Raw genomic sequence first — 22466 nt, 5'->3', positions numbered from 1 at the left:
TTTCATTTGGACAGTTATTTGTTTTGCTCTCACTACTTTAAACCAACGTTTGGGGACAAGGGGTATTTTTCTCACATTACTAACTTATCTCAAGTAAAATATTACAGTGAAATATTTAAATACGTTTTTTTATTTGAGTCAGAAATAACTCCAGGCAGGTGAATGCACTTGTTCAGCAGTAAACTAAGTAGGAAATGTTTATTTGATAAAACACCTTTCACAGAGCAAAGTCACAAAGTGCTTCACACAAGCACAGTGGCTAAAAGTAAACACACATTTGGAAAACTAAACAATAGGAAACAAGACAAAGGCCATTTTGAATAAACAAGTTTTTAGTTGCTTTTTGAAGGCTTCCACAGATCAAATTGCAATTAAATATTTTGTCTCCCCCCCCCCCACATGTTACCATTCATACTTATCTTCTGCTTTTTATTTGCGGTTGTTTAAAGCCGTCTCAACTTCCTGGAATATGTCCACTTCTTTAGATTGGACTAAAACTTGGCCTGAGCCAACTTTCACACCTGTTTTCCTGGTTCAGACTAAACTGAAAAGTCCGGAACAAACAAGGTAGATGACGCAGAACGAGATAAAGACCCAATACACTGGGAAACTTTACAATCCAGTAGACAATAGTTATATCCATGTGCTCTCCACCAGCCAGATGATGGCAGTGTGGTGCCACGTGTGAGTGTCTCACTCAGCAGCGCCGAGCCGGAGGATCCTCTTGACGACGAGGCAACATCAAGTTATAGCAATAATAGATTTATTTCAGTCGGTTTAATCTCTGTGTGTCAGAGCAGCCACTCTGAATAATGCATGGCCTGGCAAGCCGAGGGAGAAGTACACTTAGAAAAAAGCTAATCGAAGCAATAAACTGTAATGCCTGAACACTGACCCGGGTCAGGAAAACACTGGCAGATATCAATTAGTGTTTGTTTTGAGTGCCAGCTGGATCTTGTTTAAATATTTAGGACCAAGGATATTGTGTATTGTATTTTTTTCTCAATACTTTTACTGTGATTGTTAAACTCACTCATGAGTCCTCGTGCGGCGCCGCGTGCACCAACCATCTGACAGGGACATTAAAAAATGTGCTAGAAAATAAATTGCAAGTGCTGTTTGACAGTGGTTGGCTTTAACAATGACCTACTTGGCATCGGCAACAGGTTTGTTATAATGCCAGCGCTAAATGACAGACATCCACAGTGGGCCTGAAGATCCCCTTAAATAGGGATTTGCTAGTTTGGAGGAAAATATGTTTTTTAATTATGTGCACTCACAGTGTTTTCTAAATGTTTTATGACCAATATATATATATATACTGTGAACGAAGCAGAATGTGTGTCCTCCAAAAGACTGAGGGTGCAGATCCGCTGCCGCTGATTCAAGGGTTTGGGATCGGAGCACTTCCTCTTCAATTATTTACCGGGCTGGAAATTACCATGAGCTATGTCCAAGCGGGTGGTGCTGGATTTGTTACTTCGGCAATTTGGAAAGTTACCAGCCATTGTTGCAGCATCTGAAGGAGGCCGTCACTGCACTTTGTTTTCTATGATCTGATCTGAACCATTGTGGGAAAGTTTTCCTGTTATGTTAATCTTTCTTAACACTCGGGTTTTTAAAATGTTGGTTTCCATTTCCTGATGTGTGAAGCAAACAGGGTCGACTGGGCTGTAGCTTTCTCTGGTGGATATTCCAGTTATTGTTGAAATGGACTTTTCACCTATTTCCATTTGTTGTAGGTTGTTGTTTTTTTTGTGTTGTTATTCAGCAGGATTACACAAACACTACCAAATGGTTTTGCATAAAACCTGGTGGAAGGATGGGACATTGGCCAAGAATGAAACCATTAAAGTTTGGCACAGATCTGCATAAAGAGGCAGAGTTTTTGATTGATAAACATTTCTCTCCTGAAAACCACAACACTTTGTGTGTTGTTTTGGTTTCTTGCAGTTGGTTTGCATCACATTCTAACAACAGACCAAACTGCATCTTGCTTTAGAGAAGACAGACGTCACAGTGAGGATATTGGATCCCTCCACCTGCCAGAGAATCCGTCCCTAGAAGAAAATGCGCAATGTCAACGTTCTTGTTATAGACTTCGTTCTTGCCTGTGGGCAAATGGGTTCACTTCCTGCCCTGCTTATTCACGCAGTACTCTGTCTTCCCTAATCTTTCTCTCTCTCCCCCATCTGTGCAACTCACAGCACCAGTGCATTGGTTGTAGTACACAGAGAGGACTAATTCATTTTGAATCGCGGCGAGGCAGACGCATGAAAACACCTCAGCTCCAGTCTGAGGAGGGAGGTTAAAAGTGGCAGCGCTGGTCCAGTCTGCTGTGTGAGGAAGCTGCCTGTGTGTTCACGATAAGAGGGAGTGACTGGCGAGGACACGTCAGCCTACTTCAGGTGTCAGCACTTCAAACCAGAGGCACGGCTTCACAGGGAATGTGTAAAACTCCATATTGCGGAGGTGAAGTGGAGGATATTCAGATTCTGTAATATTTGAAAGAGAAATGAATCCTCGCAGCGGTGACTCACTGGATTTCTGCTCTTGAATTCCCTGCTGCTGTTTTCTTCCCGTGGCTCACGAGAGCCTCCACTTTATATTTAATTGACAAGCCTCTCATGGTATATTACGCCAATTTACAGCATTGCAGCAGAGGGCCACTTGAGTTATTAGACATGATTAAACATATAATACCAAATACCACCGCGCTTATTTGACGTGATGAGAAATTACTGAGCTTCATTGCGAGGTGATCGCATATCAGTCCCAGTCGTGAGATGTTGGACGGGTGATAAACTGCAGTGACTGAGCTCTTACATCCTATAATAACAGCCTCTTAAGTGAACTGCAACACACTTGTCTGCTTTGTACAAACTGCTCAAATGCAGTTAAAGACACAACTGTAATTGACACGCGATTTTTCTGATCTCATAAAATGTAATAACAGTAATCACATGTTAAAATAAATAAATAAGTCTGACTCTGCCAGGGCTGGTGGCAACATAAATATCATTCATCATGGGTATTTGTCTGCCTTCAAGAATACAGCCAGTGTAGCATCATCCTGGTAATTATCATAAAGTGGGATTACACAACACAACATCTTTGCTATTTTGAAAAAGGATTCTCAGTAGGAATACACACACCCAACAGAGACAACATAAAAAGACTGCAGCACGGAAAAAATAGCATATATAACACAATTTAACAGGGATTCATCATGGTCTGACCCAGCAGGAGGAGGATTTATTTCTGCTCAGGACTTACCAAACATTTTTACGCAGCAGAGAGAAGAAGCAAGCGTTGATAAAAGGATGAAAGAAATCGTCCGTGCGCCTGCACATTATGTCTGATTTCGCTAAATATGTAGAACAAATCGAATCCGCAATTTGCAAATGAGTGACGTTTGCCGTTAAGTGAATTAAATGAGCAGAATTTGCGATAAGAGGGTTTCCAATTTTTGAGTTTTTAAGGAATTAGACGGCTCATTTTCCCGGTGACATCAAATACGAGCACATCTGCTGGTTGCACATGTGAAGAACAGAGATGATCCGAAAATATGACATGATAGGAAATTCTTGAACGGGACAATTAATCAGACATTTGCTGCTTTAAGTCTGTTCCAAAAGTGACCTGCACTAATTTATGCTAATTGACGTGGAGAGTAAAGACGCTGTTCACCTGTTCATTCAAAGTTTGATGAAGCTCGACTCGGCAGAACTGGAGAATCAGTTGTCGTTGTCTTGAATGCACCTTTGCAAATGGTTACAGACATACAGACGTACAGACATACAGACATACAGACCTACAGACATACAGACATACAGACATACAGACCTACAGACATACAGACATACAGAGATTTTTGGTGCCTTGACATGAAAAATACAAAAATCAGTAATTCCTTGTAGTTCAGATAAAGGAGCTTGAGCCACAATCCAGCAGGAATCCAGCAGGGCCACTATCTGCTTCCAGGCACATGACCAACACTCATCTGCTGTGACACCACAGTGACCGGACAGACCCCAGCAGGGAGTCTGTCAAATCATTCCAAGCAGATCCACCACCGTGCCCGCTCGGTTTACAGTATCCAATTGTTGTCTTGTGCAGCTGACCCGTGATTCAACTCTGTCCAGCTCCGCCAGCGATGTTCACATCTGTCTGGCTCCGGCCAAAGAATCCTCCTCCTTTCACCCTTTGTGGAGACGGATCTTGTTAGATTTGGTGTTAGCTGCGTGTTTGTGAGTAATAGACCAGGAGCAAATACCCATTCTGACCACAGAGGTGTTGTCGAGCCGACTGTCCGCTAACAATGCATTTCAGAATCCCAAAATTTGTGGCGGCTGCCAACGTGGCTGGTTGATTCACGTACGAGTCTCTGTCACAAATTGCCAGCACTTTGTTAGAGGCTGGAGGCCGATGGTTATTTTCCACCCTGCTTATAAAGCATGTCATCTTTGAGCACCATGCAGCATTTCTGATTAACTCCTGCTGGAATCCAATCTGATGCTCCGATGCTCTATTTTAAAGAGAGCACTCTGGTTGGAACACCCAAAAATATATGTATATACATATATAAACCAGAGGGTTTTACAATAAGGATCAGATCGTAGATAAGGAATGGGAGGATGGAATAAGTGTGCCTGTAATTCAGCGTATGTATTCTTATGTCTTCTGGGTAATGCTCCAGTCAGGATGTAAGGCTGAACTAAAGGGACCATAACAATTCTTTATGTATGTTGAGTTATTTTATATACTGGGTGAGCAGCAGATGTTAGTGTGGGGGGGGGCACAGGCCAACATAAGATTCCTCTATCTTTAGCCATTTCTTCTTATCTTCATTTATCCTCAGTGGTGTGCAGCCTGGGGTATAATTAGGTTCCTGCACAGGTCAAGGTCAATTACCTTTTCTGTTTGTCTGGAGTACATTTCATTAATGTTGCTCTGGAGCACAGGTCGCTACGCTAACCACCGGAAGAAAGATACAGGAGACGTCTTAATATTAACTCCGAATTTAAGCTACGCTGCAAATTGCGGGAGTCAGGGAGAAAAATAACAATTAGCCCCCAACATTTTAATCCATGTTATTGAATATGTTGCGTCTATGAAAGTTCATCTCTCACGGAGTTATAACCACATGGAGCTAAACACTGGCTAAAGACCTTGTTATTCCCAAACATCAGTCAATCAGAGGTAATTACGTTGCTGTGTAGATAACCCCAACATCGCCATCAACAAAATCTCTACAATGGATTAACCTCAAACATTTTCAGCAAATATTCATAACTGTAAGTCTTATAATTAACTGAGGGTTTTTCTATTGGTTGTCAGTAAACAATAAGAAAGTAAAGCTACTTATTGAAAGCATTTTTCTTTACAGTAATCTTTCCCTGTTGTTGAAGTGATAAGTGACATCACAGAGGTCGTGTTAATGTCTCAGCAGATGTTTTGACTCGAAACTGAATTCTTTGGCAAAGGTGTAAACGGTTCTGATCTTAACAGGCTGCTGATGACAGTTCTAGTCACGGGTAACAATCACTAAACAGCTCTATTCTTTCTGAGAGGCTATTCTGGTGATAGCATGTGACGCGGCAGTCTGCAGTCACTCTAATCTCCCTGATCACCTTTTAATTTACCAAATTGCATTTTGATCAGCGAACAGGATCAACAGGACAACACCGGACACAGCGTCGATGCAGAGCCGGCTGGGTAATTATGTCATGTTTGGCTTATCTGGACTCAGGGAAGTGGTGCACATGTGACACGGGGGCTGTAAAAGTTATAGGATATCTGATTTGTCAACCTCGTATTATAACATCATGTAGAGAAAATTAAGAAAAGCTTGTGCTGGAGAAGAAACTCAATTCTTGACCATTTATCCACTGAAGTTCAGATAGAAATAAGTTGTGGTGGAAGCAGTTTGGTGTGAATTCATTTTTCTTTCACCGCTCATGAACAAGAAGAAGCTGATGCGTGGTTGTTAACAGAGCCGGTTACACCCTGTGTGTGGTGACTGTTGGCCGCGCTGACTCTGTACTTGTCGCCTCCGTTTGAAAGATTTGGTAAACTAATCTCCTGTAAAATTACATTAACTGGGACAAGCAGCGCCAGCCTTCACGAGCTGTCGTAATAAACTTCGGTTTTACTGAAATTATGTTGCCTGAGCTGGACTGACAGTAAACACAGCATTTAACTCCCTGGATTAGTTAGTGTGGTTAACTGCAGAGGGATCTACTTCTGGAGGATGCAGACGCCGAATCTCTGCTGCGAAGGCAGGAAACGCAAAGTTAGCACCTCCCATTGTCAAAATAGTCCCAACTGTGGGGTCAAATATACATTTAACTAATTGTAGATCCAGTTTAAATGTTCTAAAATGGTTATGTAGGATCACAAATGTTAGTGAATCACATAAGTCAGCTTTTAACAGATTTTGTGATGCAGGCATTAGAATCTATTGCTAAACTGGCCAGTTGCTTGTGGCGTGTCCTTCATTAATCTGAGTGCATTAGTGGGTTGGGGGTAATTATTGATCAACATCCCTGTCAATCCCCCACCGATGTGAGAAGGTAATTTTGTGCTTTGCCGCCGCAGAAAATGTCTTCGTACAATGAAAGAAATGTGACAAGATGAGGTTTGTCCACGAAAGCGAGTTTTAAGAGAGTTCCCGTACACAGTCATTGAAACGTGGTGTGTGTGTGTGGCGACTCTCTCCGCCCTCATTTGTGTTTGAGACTCAGCTAAGAGGCATAGCAACGGCACATTGAGGAGCTAATGAGCTTTACGCACAAACACAAACACGCTTTCACACGGAAATGTGCCGACTGTGGTTGAGAGCACGCACGCACAAGAAAAGTATATAATCTCGATAAAGCACGCACACGCACACACACACACGCACACCCGCTCACATGCACACATACATTCTTGCCTGTCAAATCATATTAACATCAGGTCAGGCTTCCTTTTTTTTTTTTTGAGCTTGTTGCTATGGCAGCAGTGAGAGAAAAATGGCCGTCTGCAGGCATCTGCAACAACAGGGCAGGAGAAGATTTGGTGTAACTACTGGAGATCGCTCGTCACCACTGTGCTTAATGTAACGTGAGAGTGTGACTGAATAAAAACATTATTAACCGCTGATGTTTGTTAAGTGCTAATGATTTATATTGGAATGGCCTCATTTTCTCCTCATATAAGAGGTCAAAACCATTCAGGCCTCCAACATATTTCTATTAACAGAACTGTAAAAGCCCAGATTAAAGTTTATTCTGATAATATCTCCCCGTTGCTATCTAGGTGATCTCCTGAAGCTGAAGATATTATATTATAATATTGATTTATCTCAGGTGTAACGTTGAAATGTATTAATCACCGTTTCTTCTTTTTATCCAGTGTCTCTTTCCTTTAAGCTGATCGTGTTTTTAATATACAACTTTTGCTCTTTAAAATAAGATATAACTGAGTAGAGTGCAAACGTCCTTCAAGGCCCAACTGTCCACTTTATGAAACCACATTTAAATTCACTAGATCCAGATGTTTATTTGGACCAAATTCCACACACGTGACCTTTGTAGAGTTTAAGAAAAAGTTTTAATAATCCACATTTATGTAACAATAATTCTACATATTCTTCTTTTACTCATGGCTCAACTCAAACTGAAATCAGTGTCCTGTTTTAACTTTGTAAAATCACACATGCTGTCCCGTATCTAAAACAATATGCCCCGAGGAACCTGTCAGTCTAATGACATGAGTGTCATCTGACAGATGTCAAACTCCCGACTATCTATCTAGGTCAAAGTTTGCCAATAATGTTATAGACCAAACAATTTGTAATGCCAAGTTTCTCTTTTCAGCAGTGAGATGAACTGCAGGGTTTCATACCCTAGAAGCACAAGATGTTTCCAGCAACACGAGCACAAGTCAGGATTAAAATACCTTTAATCCAATAGAATAAACATGTATGACTTTGACCTTTCGCTCGTTCTGGAACCGGTTTCACTCTGGATTTCTCAATAGATGGATTCTGACTACACTGTAGAAGCTTCCCTGTCAAGAGCCAGGAAGTTGAAGTGTACGTTGGACTAACGTGGAGACAAATATTTGGTTTGTGGGTCGACAGCTAGTTTGGTTTCCCCCCCCCTCCTCTTATTATTTTCACTGGTTTGGCAGAGTGGCCACTAAAAAAGCCGTCCTATCTGACCTCGTTCTGCTTCAGCCCGCTTCTGATAATGATCCTGACCCATATCTGCTGCGACTATTCGCGGACGGGTTTGTTTAGGACAAAACAATCGTGTTTGTTTTCAAAATGAAATTTTTAATCCAAATGTGAAACCAAATGAGATTAAAGAAAAAAGGAACTGAACACCGCACACACACACACAAGCACGCAAATATAAACCACATTTCAAGTTGGATTAAACAAAGATAAAAACAGTTTAATATTATACCAAGCTTTATAAATAATTGACTGATCTAAACCTATGATTCAATTTTAAGACTTAAGAAACGTCATAAAGATATTGTCATTGTCTTAATATAGAAAATATATTGTTTTGTGTGATTTTAAATGTTTATTAACCTTTAAAGACAAACCCGAAGGTGGATTTTGAGTCTTGATTGTAAATGACAGATTCACCCACAGTGGGGTTGTCCCATATAAAGACTAGAATCACACTCAGTGGAACGTCAAGGCCCAACAGTCAACTTAAACTTAAAATGATTTTAAACTGTCTTAACTCTGCGAGTGTTGCACTTTTACCCTCAACTGCACTTTTGACTGTTTAATCTGCTTTTACACAGTTTTTTGTCCCTTTTGTAATTTAATACAGTGACTTTGGCACTTCAACCTTCAGGCAGTGCAGGTTTCTAACCCTAAGCGGTAAAAATGCCTGAAAGCACATGCGAACTAGATCCAGACTTTTATTTGTATTTGCATGAAATCTGCACACATTCATCGATACAAATCCCCTTAATATGTCTGAATTTCTAAATCAAGATGGATACACAATATACTGAGGAATCAATGGAAAAGTTGAAAAGTGTCCAATCTCGCAAGGTTAAAGAATTTGTTTTTTTAAATTGTTTTTTCTCTGACTCATCCTTCCACTAAAAGTCATTAAAATCTGTCAAATTGTTTTTTTTGCTGTGAACAAATAAACAAAAAATGCAGATGAAAACAAAACCTCCTCGGCGAAGGTAATCAAACATCTTCTCTCACTTTAACATTGTGTAAACAACACCGTGATCCAACGTATTACTTTTCATTTCTTTAAAGAGAGGCACAGAGTTTCATGTGATGGCAGAGCTGTCATCGTTCATCTCTAGGAAGTGATGCCTTTGCTCACATGCTGGTTTACGCCTGACGCAGGTCGAAACATGTCACTAACATGTCACTAAAACCTCAGGACATTGGAAGTTTCCGTGTGTGGACAGCGTCTCCTTTTCCTTTTCAACGCTTTCACCACTTTGGCCTCGGCGCATTTCTAATTGCAGTTTTTTTCCACACCAGCACTCAAAGAAAAGAAACAACTTGCAATTCCCTAAAAGTTAGCTTCGTACGCACGGGTCTTTTTTTTCGAAACGGCTTGTTAGGAGCAGAAAATAAGGAAATTGATGCCGAGGTGTTGTAAATCATCTGACTGGTGAAATGGGGAAAGAGCAGCAGCTCGCAGGCTGTAATTTCAGAAGGCAGGTGACTGTGGAAATTGATTAGACGTGCTTTGTGATTGTCAGTGGGCTTGATGGCTGGTGATGTGGGTTTATTCTTTACACCCACATGAAGCAGTTTGATTGTCGATCAAACGCACAATTGGCACCAGAATGAGCAACTTTAAATATTATAGAATTGATAACAGGGTTTGTGTCAGGCACAGACATTTCTTTTATTTTAACCTTTTCAAATGAGAGGGACAAGTTAAAGCATTTGGTCAACAACAGCTTGTTTTCAAGGGTAAATCATTAAACTAAATATTCTTTCCTAGCTCTATGTCATACACCCCCCACCTTCATGCACATACACACACTGAACATAGCATATTCCCATGCACTCAAACATGTTATTCATTGAATAATACATGTTTTTAAAATATGTTTTATCTTGTTTGTTTCTTATTTCTTCTTCTCATTTTCTCATGCTCTCATATTCTCTCACGTCCTACTTTTAATGTCACATACAATAATGGTGATTAAAGTTTTACTACATCTTAGTTTGTTGAGACATCTAGGTTACATCTATTCTTTAGAAGCAGGAAATTGTGTGTGGATATATATAGATATCCAAGGCCTAATCCTATAGAAATGAAATACTTGATCTACATGATAGTTTATATTTTAAGCAGAATGTGCTTTGTGTACAAATAAGAGGATCATCGAAATGTCTCCTAATTAGTTATTGCATTAATATCCAGAAAGGTTTTTCACACCCATTTGACCACATTAATCAAAGAGTTCATTAATCGATTAATCTGCTGAGTCCCGTGGTGGGGGGTGAAAGTCAGGTCTGAGTGGAACACTACAATTAATCAATTCTAAGCTAAATAAAGTAGAGAAGCCCCTTTTCCCCCCCGGGGGAAGTGGCTAATGCTAGTGGATGATGCTCCTGTGTGACATAAGACTAATTGGCTTTGGCTGGTGACCACTTGATGAGGTCAACTGGGAGTGGCCAGTTGGATAAAGTAAACCCTTTATCTCATGGATTTCTCTCCTCTACAGGGGTCAACATCCATGTCCCTCTTTTATACTGGCCTATACTGCATGTTGAGACTTTAAAGTACACACCATGGGCTAATGTTAAAAGCAGTTGGCGTATACCAGATATTAATGTACTAAACCAATGGATGTGAAACGAAAACTTGTATCTCTGCAGCCATTTCCAAAAGTCATGTGTTTCCAAGGATTTTGTGTTTTAATTCTTCTTTATCCTGGTTGTCTTCAGAGCTCTCTGAACATTTCTACAAGCACAAGCAGCTCCTTCGTTTCCATTATGGGTTCGACGTCCATAGTGTCCGTCAATATCTCACTGAAAAATTCAAGTGGTTTTCTACAGGCATTTTTAAGCACTTTCTTTGACCAGCCTGACTGGACTAAACATGGTTATAAAGAGTGTGGAGAAGTGGGGACACAGCTCGGGTTGTCCTGTGTGGTGTCAGGACACATCCAGACGTTTTATACATGTGGATGTGGTCGACTTTGTTAATATTTAAAAGACTTGTGGGTGAAATACGAGATGATATCAAACCGTGACACGTTTTGTGATGCGTTTCATTGATTGGGGATTTAATCGATTAGACAAATAAAGGTCAGTTCATCAGTCAAAGAGAGTAACTGTGTTTTGTAGAGCGCTGAAGTAAAACTGTCATTTTTTAATTACACTTTAAACCCAAGAACCATGAGCCAGGAATCCTGTACCTACATTGAGACAGACATTCATTGGTTGATGTTATGTATTATATTTATTAAAGATTTTTTCACAATTATTTAAATGTGCAGAAGGAGGGTTGGACGTTGGAGTGATGGGTTTGTTTTGGGGAGTAAGTAAAGAGAAATTGGTTGGACTGGGAGGTGGGGAGAGGGTAGGAGTGGAGAGTTGTCTCGTATTCTGAGTCAAAGGTTTGCTTTCTCTCACCTCTGTCTCGTCTTCCACCTTCACTTGTTACAACTCCAACTGTTCCACCTCTCTGATGCACTCTTGCTCAGTCTGAACCAGCTCTGCCTGCTTTTTAAATGGTCCGTCTGCTCCTTCAGAGGCGTGTTCTCGTTCCTCAGCGCTTCACTGTGATTGCCAGACATCCTTGAACTTCAGATTTTTCATCTTACGACATCATCAGGTCAAAAATCCAGTTGCTCCGTGGCTCAGTGTGTCCGTAGACTCAGTCTTTTTTAAATCTCTTGTGAGACCTTCGACTAGTACAATAAGAAATCAGTTTCATTCACTTCCAAATGCGCCCAAATTGTCACGACACACAGTTCGCTCACCGCAGCTGCTCTTACTATATGATATGAATGTCGCCGGTGAGTCTCTGTTTCACTCAACATCGTTTGAGGTGAAAGGTCGCACACACACACACTGGTGTATGTGTGTATGAGTTTGAGAGACAGAGATTGGAGGAAGCGTTGACATTAGCATGCGAACATAATTCAGCTCCCGTCATCCTGCTCTCTGTACATGCACATTCCAGCCGTTTCTGCTGGTTTGTGTTTGCATTTGAACTCAGAGAGTAAATATTTATCTTGCCACATGGCTTTCAGTCAAACGCTGAGAAATGTCTGCAGCTCGTTTCCCTGTCAGCGTGCCAGGATCTGAGATCCACGTTGCAGAAGGCTCCTGTAAAGACTTCGAAGTAGTCCAACCGCAGGGCTGATCTCATTAAGCCATTACCCATCTTGTGCTTCCCTGAAGATTCTTTAGGATGGATTACAGGTCACATACTCAGAGACTGGGTTACTTTGATGAGGCTTGCAAACAAAGATTGGCATCCAAATGTTTGCTAATCAGATCTCGGCTTAAGTCAACCAAATATGCATAAAGTTGATAAGCTGAGAGTGTGTGTTTACAGCAGGTCCTTTCTTTTCTGCCTGTGTGAAGTGAACACTAGATATAGACAAGGTAGATCTGGTCAGAATTCACTTCGGAGATGTAGTTGCTGGGGATGAAAGACATTTAAATGTGTATATGTGTGTATGTGTGTATATTTATGTATATATAACACTAAAACAGCTTCCGTTTCTGGTATTTATTGCTTTCAGTTAAGTAACTAATCCTTCATCATTGGTTCCTCCAGCGCTAGACAAATTATGCATCATCTGTACTAACTACTCAGGCCCAGCTCTGCTGAATCATCTCAGGCTCACAGCATAATACTGCAGTATGTGCTAATTTTACCGTGGGGTAGTTTTCTGTGAAACTGTGAACTCGGTCCTTACTTCTACTCGAGGCAGTCAGTGCAGCAGCTTTGTCTGAGCAAAGTGGTTTGAGAGCTATTCCACAGAATACAGCCTTTCATCAGTTCCATCACATTGTGGTCAACGAATCAAACGCAGCCGTCCTCCCTCCTCCTGACCGCTGCAGTATCACATCCGTTCTGTCGGCCACTGGCGTGTAACTTGAATCTGTTTAGCTCACAATCCCCTTTCTGTTACTGGAAGGAACACGGAGCCATGCACAGTTTCTGTAAATCAACTGCAGTCTCTGTGTTGACATGTAGAATGTCTGATGAGTGATGTTGTCCAGATTCATTTCTGTAAGCAGCGCTGTTGTTCAGGTTCCACATGCTACATGCTTTCTACATCAATCCTTTTCTCCTGCTGCTTATCCAGGTCAGGATCATTTTGACAACAGAGCTTCAGGCAACCTGCAAGACTTACAAGTGATGTTGCTGTGAAGCATCACTTCCCACAAAATCCTAAAAAAAGAAAGTGTCAGTATCACAGGGCTTATGAAAATAATTGTTGCAGAACTCCTCTCAGTTATTTTTTGTCATGTGAGTGGTGTGAGTCTGAGCTGTGGAGCAGTCGCACAAACTCTGATGTTACAAACCAAGGACGAGGAGTGTGTCTTCGTCTCAGTATCACACAACTGGATTGTTTTTCTGTTAAATAAGCTTTGTGTGAGTAGTATTCTGTTTTATAAGAGAAGTAGAAGCGTCACATCTTTTCTTAAAGCAACACTGTGCAACTTTAACTCAGCAACAGCGCCCCCTGCAGCCACACGTGGTGATTAATTCTGTTGTGATCAGTGTCCGATCAACGAAGTGATTTTCATATAAGTATAATAACATATCAACGTGTTCCTCATTAACGATGCTGGACATGTTCTGTTTTGGGTTCAAGTAAAACCGCTGCAATCCCCTTGTGCTGTCACCACCATCGCTGCTGTAATGTATTTATAAACTCCACCTGAATCACAGCTTCCCAATGCAGGCTCCGAGTTACAGCTCCCCTGCAGGGACATTGTCATCACTCCACAGTAACTGTGTGTGTTTGTGGGGAGCGACAACATCACAGCCGTGAGGAAATACTTTGACTATTTTAGTATAATACTAATACTATTTTATTGGTTTTTGCATAATCCTGCTAATAAATACACCAACCAACAAAGACTGAAAACATAAACGTCTTAGTGGAGGTAATACAAATACACCTAATTGTCAAGACTTCACCAAAACACCCAAAAACCACTGTCCCCAAAAAAAGGTATTTTACCCTAAATGTCTTCCAGCAACAGCATCGCAGAGGCGTCTCATTTCTTATCATATCTGTAGCTGTAGTGTAGAAGTACCTCAGTGAGATGATCACCAATATAAACACAATCTTGTGAACATCAAACATATGCACTGGTCTTCTCATCAAACAGGCAGACTCACAAACCTACTAAATCTTGACTAAACAAAGCAAAGGCGACTTTTATTGCATCTGCCGTCAAATTTATTATTTGTTTAAACTTGCCAAGAGGGACAAGCTCCTTTCCGCTGTTAATCATATTGCAGCGAGTTTTATGAGGGGGTGTTATTAACTCTCATAGATCTTTGTGTTACTCTCTCTTTCACTGTTGTGTTTGTATCGCTTCACTTCAATGTCTAATCACCGTTGTGCAAAGTAAATCAGCTCGTGCAGGCCGAGTTTGGACAAAAGTCACGGGGAAATATCTTTGTGCTCAGAAACACGCTGATCTCATTGTGTCACAAGAGGTGCAGTCATACTGGAGCATGGTCCCCAACGCCATAAGGCCCCAGTGTAAGGGTATGTTTTGACTTGAGCGCTCAAAGTGCGGATGTAGCTCCACACCATCACATGAGTCATCCCCCTCCCCGAGACCTAGTTCCAAGGGAATCCTGGGCTTGCCGCTCTGCTTGACTTGAGTATTGATGTCATTGTCATAGTACTTTGCTTTTGTGAGTCACGCTGTCACCGACAGGAAATCAACTGTGCACTGGAACACGTAATAATCATACCAATGAAACTGTATTATTCTTTATTATAATTTATCTTTCTAAGTGGCTGTCATTGCCTTCTGATACATTGCAATTATAAAAAAAACAGCAATGAGAAATTCTCACCGCTCTCATGGTGTCGTTTTGTTGAAAAGCTCCAAAACACAGAGAGATTAACCTAGTGGAGCATTTAGCAGCTAAGGAGACGTTGGTATAGAGACCAAAAACAGACATAAAATACAGTGACAATCCAGCTTAATTTCAATAATATATAATATAAAATTCATAATAATGTTGGTCTGTAACTGTGCGAAATATAAATTGTCATGAGCTCTTGACATCACCTGAAAAACGGATACGTCTGTGTTATGTTCCCGACTCACAAGAGGCTAATTTATCAGCTCTCGCCGGTAAAATATCTCATTTATACATTTGTTGTCTGAAATGAATTCAACCTTCTTTCTTCTACACTGCAGCCATTCAAGGACACTTTGCAAATTCCACAAATTAGATTATGTTTCCCTTCACAGTCAACTTCAGCAGAATATTTAAGCTCGCACACTGCCTGTATTTGCTGTGTGAGAAACAAGTTGTATATATTTTGTTTTCTCACAAAGTTGATGGTGGTCAGTTTTCCTTGGCTCTCTGTGAGATTACTGTGATGACTTCACTCTTCAATCCTCCCCTTTAATCAACAGAGCAGAATGCTGCTACTCCAAACCGGTGTGGGCCTGTCAGCCGCTGTCTGTCATTCGTTCCCACTGACGCTGGGAGACAGAACAATCAACCTCTAATATGTGACACTAATTGGGATAATTAATTAACTCAAATAATTAGTGATCAGGTCTGATATTGTTTGTGCAAAGCGGCAGACGTGAGCATGACAAGTTTGTTATGTGTGACATTGTCTGTCCTTCACACCTGAGGATGGTCTGATGTGGCCAATTAGAGGATTTGGGCTAAATCACCATGTCATTGCATTTTTTTAGTCCGAAATATCTGTTGATGTTTGTGGTTTATTATCAGATGCACAAAACATCAGGGTGATAAAGATCGATTAATGTGTCCAATCTGATAACATGGAGGAAGGCACCAGGGGGCGCTCAAGGTGTTTTGGCTTCACAGCCGTCAAGTTGTCCACCTTTACATAGAGCCTTTGGTTTCGATCACTGTTTTGCTCGTAAACTGTCGAGTCTGTGAAAAGAAACATGGCTGTGAGACATTTACAGATCTGTAAGCTATTCTCTGCATCGGGAATAATTTGCATAACCTGAATACATTATCAGTCAATTACTCAGTCTGTCCCCATTTCATTTTAATATCTGCTCAACTGCAGAAACAGTGTATCAAACCGACCTTCAGGAAAATCCAGTCTGACGATCAACTTCTATCGTAAATTCTAATAAGCTTACTTGTGTGGCAAAAATATCACAAGGTGATATAAATATCTTTAATATCAACTCGGGATATTTTTGATATTCAGTACATCAAAGCAAACAAAGACTTGAGTGCTTCACCTTTCTTCTGCTGTCATTTTAACAGGACTGTAATTTTTCATTATGCCTCAACATCAATCATTCTCAAACCGTGAGAGTGTCAGGTTTATCAAACTGTGGATTTTTAAATTTAGAAACAAAGCAACCGCAAAGGGAGGTTTTGATTTAATACAAATGTGGGCTTTGTATTTGCTAATTGCAAACTATTTTCACTGTCAAATAAATGTTCCTGTTATTTTCACAGGTGTCAGGTTTATGAAAAAGTAATCACAGAATTAGGTTTTGATTTATGACTAATGTAGACTTCATTTTTCATTTATTTGATTTGCTGAACTCACCGCTGCCTTGCTCCTCTTTCCGTAAAATTAAAACAGTTGCAAAAGTAGAATGACATTCAGTGGAGCGCCTCCGCCAATGGTGAACATTTCCTTAATGAAACTACCCCCGCCCTCCACCCCTTTTTTCCCATCCTTCCCCAAGTTTCATGGAAATCCATTCAGAAGGTTTTGTGTGTAATCCCAACAAACACACCAATAAGCCAACAAACAAACAAACAAACAAACAAACCAGGGCAAAAATCATAACCTCCCCAGTAAAGCTGTATAAGCCCGATTCCAGGATGTCAGGGGTCGTCACCCTGCTTTAGAGAACCTGACCTTCGGGTCCTGCTCTGATTGCACAGCCTCCATCGGGGCCTCAGTCACAAGTCACCACCTGCAGAGCACTAATGTTTCATTGTTGATTGTGTTTAATTAATCAATCTCAATCTTTGAGATGTCTTGTTGTGTGATTGTTTCCTCTGTCATTATCTCAATCATCCTCTACCTTCTTCAAGTTTGCTTGGAGAAGTCGTGTGGACATGCAGATTTTACAACTTTACAACTATGGACCAATTTAGCCCTGTAAAATGTATAAATTAACCCTAAAGAGAAAGTATTAGTTTGCGTACTTTAAAAAATTTAAATGTTTGACATAATATCCCTATTTTACGTTTTACACCCCATTTGTTTTGATTAATAGGTGTACTCCACCAGGTTTTTACTCCACCAGGTTTTTACTCCACCAGGTTTTTATTCCACCAGGTTTTTATTTCACCAGGTTTTTATTTCACCAGGTTTTTACTTCGTGTTTTTATTTCTGTCTGGATGTAGCTGCAGATCTGACGTCATCACAACAGCTCATCCTCACTTTTGTCTTTTCGTCTGGAGGAAATATCATATTGAGTACTCAGACTTCCGAGGATTTTAACAGCAGCAAATACACACAATCATTCACACACAGACTCGCACAGGCAGAGACAGTGTAATGTGGCCTCAGTGCTTCCTGCCTGCTGCTAGATTACCCTGCTCTTCCTTTAATTGTTATTCCAGAAACCCCAAATCCCTTTTAAGCAGCCACTCCGAGGAACACAGCAACACAGGGCAACACTTTGGAATAATTAACAATAGCCCTAACAATCTATGGGCTAATGATGAATTGAAATGAACCCCCAGTGGAAACGTAGTTAGTTTGGAGAAAGAAATATTAATTAACATTTACAATGCTTGACCTGGATGTTCTATTGTCTGGCAAAGTTTAAATTATTTCCCTTTCTGGATTTAAAGTAATTATTTTATAAGAACGTCTGTTCAAAGTACGTCTCACAGGACCACGAGGACCGTGCCTGAAATCTAATCAATCTGGAGACACAATGGAAATGTCTATGATAACAATTCAACACAGCAGAACCGACCAAAAGCCACACACCAAAGTATCACACAACACATGCACAGTATGAAATATTGTAAGCTCTATAAAAGCTGCCTTGTATAATCAGTCCATCCCCACGAGAACAGCTGATGTGTGAATTTGCAGCAAAGTACGTGATGTGAAAATATGCGGCACATTAACAAGGCTACAGACGATCATGTAAAGAATATATAACTCGATATAAAGACGTTGTTGTGTGTGGGTGTGAATTATAAAAATACACCTTGTCGGCATAATCAGTTGCTAATGCAACCACAGTGGCACTTGTGCATCATAAGTGTAATTGGTTATGTGTTTACACTTATGTATCTACTTAACATCCAACTCAAAACAGGTTTGTGCAATTTACTGTCCATGGCTGTCATTATTAGAATATAAAAGATATTTTAATCGATCGTAAAATGTAGTAATATAGTAAAACTGATATTTTACTTTAACCCCTGTAGGGTTATTGGGTGACTGTGAAAACGTGTTATGTCCAACATGGTCAGTTTGAATTACTGTGTGTCAATTACAATTACTCCAAAGTTGAGGAGTTTTTACAGCAGATAATAATAATAAGAATATGCATAGATGCTGTTTAATACACTCCAGCAGCATAATGTTCCTCATGTGTCTGTGTCTGTTCAGTTGTGCTAAATCATTTTAATAATGAAGTATTCGGGAAAAGGTCAAGGGGGAAACAAAAGTAATTATTATAGAATTTGTAGGAAAATTATTGATGATCATCTTTTTAATATAAAAACAAGCATCGTATATAGACATTTTTGTCAGATATTGCCTCAAAAAAGTTAATCTAACTAATTAAGCATTACGTTAAATTAAAAGGAACAATGAATTCAGGACATAATCTCTGTCTTCCTCATCAGAATGAACCAATATAGAAAGTTGAACAGCTGGATACCAGATGTGTCAAACTGCACTGAGAGAATATTCAGGGGGAACGTGCAATGGAGGTTTCAGATAAACAGCTGAATGTGAAAAAAGCCTTCTAGTGTCGCAGGCGAAATTATTCTCGCAGAATTAAAGGAACAGTCGTCGGTTTTAACTCTTTTCTAACTCAACCTCTGAGAAAATGTTTCCCTCAGAATAAAGATATCTGGGTTTTAGGAGACTAATAAATATCTTATTGTTGTTCAGCTAAATATGCAAATGAACATTGGACACACAACACGTTTTTTCAATGTAAATCAAGATCTCACGTCAATGGAGAGATTCCTTATTTTTAAACCAGGCCTCGCTTCCAGTTGGCAGCCAGACAATGGTCTGACATCTTGTTCACATTTCATCTGTTCCAGCCAGCTCACTAAGTGTTGATGGTGTTTTGATACAGATCTGGGATCGGTGTTGCCACCCTGCTCGGCTGCTGTCTTTATTCTATGTGCGACTCCTTTCTCAGGGAGATAGCGGCTGCCTCCTTTCACTGTTTCACAAATTCAATTTGTCTTTGAGTCAGGGATGTTCAGGTGGTGATTAGATAACTGACGGAGCTGATTTGTGGAGAAGACGCATTTGTCATCTACTTATAAAGATCAGACAGTATTTCCGTGGCGGCTGGTGTGGACTTTTCATCCTCCCAGTACCTCCCACATCTGCCCCCTGTTTCTCCCCATCTGTCTAACTGAATCCAGTGTGACAGTTGACATTTAATGGAAAAGACAGTGACATTTAGGCACTACGTCATTAGCTGACGCTTTAACGCTATTGTTAAGCTGTCAAGTCATATAGACGGAAGATGAAGGACTTTTCAGGCTTTTTAAAATTTAGTGGACCACAATGAAAGTCACTGCACGGTATACAGCACAGAGGATCAAAGCAGTTGAGTCACTTGACTTATTCCCAATTGGAAAAAGCTGTTGTGTGGATACGGCTTTTGTTGAACAAGTCAAGGGACGACTGTTTCCTTTGTGTAAATCACAAGTTGTAGACGTCTCTTTGCCTTTTATCCCTGTGATATAATTTCTCTACAACTTCCACAAAGAATATACTGATGATTCATGATTATGATCATAATCCTGCCGAGCACAGAAGCCTCACTGTTCCAGACGAGGTCAGCAAAGAGAGTAACGCAGGCGTTTTCTCCTCCTCCGAAGTCAGATGTGCCTGAAATACCTCCACAGGAAGAAAGAATGGACTAAGCAACCTGAAGAACATGGAACAACTGGATCACTCAGTGTTTTCTTCACCATGACAGTTCTCTACCATGTCTGCATCACTTCACTGAATTCTGCACTAGTCAATTATTGATTTGATCTCTGATATCGTTTTTTTGACATTTCTTTCACTTTTCAGACGTGAATATCAGTGATAGTGTCTTGCAGGACGGAGTCTGTGGGAAAATCTGTGCAATCATCCTTTAATTTTTATTTCTAATTGAGCTTAACATGAGCCGTGCACTCCTTTAAACTCATCCCCAGTGAAATCAATCTCTGGCAGGTGACCATGGCCTCCGTGCTTTTGAGGGAATAGACGGATGAAGTCAACTGAATTAGGTCACAAAAACAATCCCTCTCCCTCCTTGGCTATGCTTGAAGATCCTGTCAGTGAAAATCAGGAAATCTATGTCCCAGCACAAACCTGGCAGAGCCTGAAACCCAAAGAAAACTCCCATGGCTCATGTGGTTTTCTTGTGAGACCCAGTTCACTCTTCAACTCTTTCAAATGTTGGTCTCTGATTCCCTTTGTGAGCCTTGTGACACTGAAAATATGATTCATAAAAAATGATGTCAATACAGGTTAAGTCTTTGGCTTTAATTGCTATTTTTGATTTTTTACCTGCAATTGACTGATTGTCCTCAGAGTTTCGCAGAAGGCCACAAACAATTTGTCTGCCTAAAGTCTTTCATGGAGCTGCCGGCCGCTGTCTTCTGCATCCCCTCTCCTGCCTCGTCCAAGTATAGACAAACTTAAACTGGGTATGACAGGCTGACTCCGCCAACCTCAAATCCTGCCAGTCAGGTGTCCTGACATGACCTTAGCCTGGCTGCTGAAGTGCAGACAGAACAGCTGAGGCAGCACAGGAACATCGCAGGCAAATGAATTCCACCTGCAATGCCCCTCCTTAATTAAAAAGTTGAATGGCGGTCATGCTCAAGATTTCACAGCAATGTCATCCACATTCTGAGCCATTTAGAGTCACTTTCAACGACTTACTGTTAATATGTTGGCACCGTCCCACGTTCAGCTGGAATCTCTGTGCTCTGCTTCGATGAATTACCTCCAACATAAGATGCTGTCTTTTATTTTAAAGTAAAATACAAAATACACCAAATCGGCAACAAATTGATCCAACTAACAAGTGGACAGAGCCTGGTCTTGTTAATTTTACTGTGTAATAAAGCTGTTATCATCACATTGAAGTTGTGACGGATAATCAACTTCAACAAATGAAGTACTTACTTGAGTCTCAGTTATGTTTACTAAACCCCTAATGCCTAAAAACACTAAGTTAAACTTAATATGTGTAACCTGTGTTTTACATTTTCACTAGGAACAAATGGGCTCTGACATCGGTGCCCCGGACCAGTAAGGGAGGTCAGATAATTATAGTGGCAGTGTTCTTATCCTTTAAATCAGTGAACCAACTTATTTGGTAAAGCACTTTTCACAGAAACATAATTCACAAACCGCTTCACACCAAGTAAGCCCATGAAGACACAATCAATAAAAGCAAAGCCAATGAAAGAATACAAAAATAATAACATAAGCTCCAAGTTTAAAAAGAGAAAGAAAAGACCAATAAAAATAAAATAAAAATACAAGGCAAAGATACACAGGCAGCCGAGGGTCTTTAAAGAAACACACCAAAGAACGAGCACTTGACATCTTAGGGTGAGACACAGGCCAATTTGAACTGATGGGCCTTCGGTTGCTTTTTAAAAGATTCGACAGAGACTGTGGGTTGTGTGTCTAATGGAAGAGAGGTCCATCGTGTTGGAGCAACTACTTCAAACACACAATTATCTTTTGTTTTCGGTGTCGTGCACAGGATAGTAAGCCGGCCCTGATCAGAAAACCTGAGAGACCTACTGGGCAATACAGATGTACTCAGGTACCCTGACCATGAAGGGCTCTACACATGAAAACAGGTACCTTGAAATGGCCCCTCGACGTAATGGGAAACCAAAGTAGTGAATGTGAAAATGGGTGTGATGTGTCTCGTCCTGGTGGATCTGGGTGAGAAACCTGCAGCAGCATACTTGACAGTCTGTAAATGGTTTCGGAGACGATTTACCAAGATAAGTAAAAAAAGGAAATTACTGTAGTGCAGCCCTGAGGATGCAGA

Source organism: Hippoglossus stenolepis, chromosome 8, assembly GCF_022539355.2.
Source record: "Hippoglossus stenolepis isolate QCI-W04-F060 chromosome 8, HSTE1.2, whole genome shotgun sequence".
Lineage (NCBI taxonomy): Eukaryota > Metazoa > Chordata > Actinopteri > Pleuronectiformes > Pleuronectidae > Hippoglossus > Hippoglossus stenolepis.
This window is presented reverse-complemented; position numbering follows the sequence as displayed.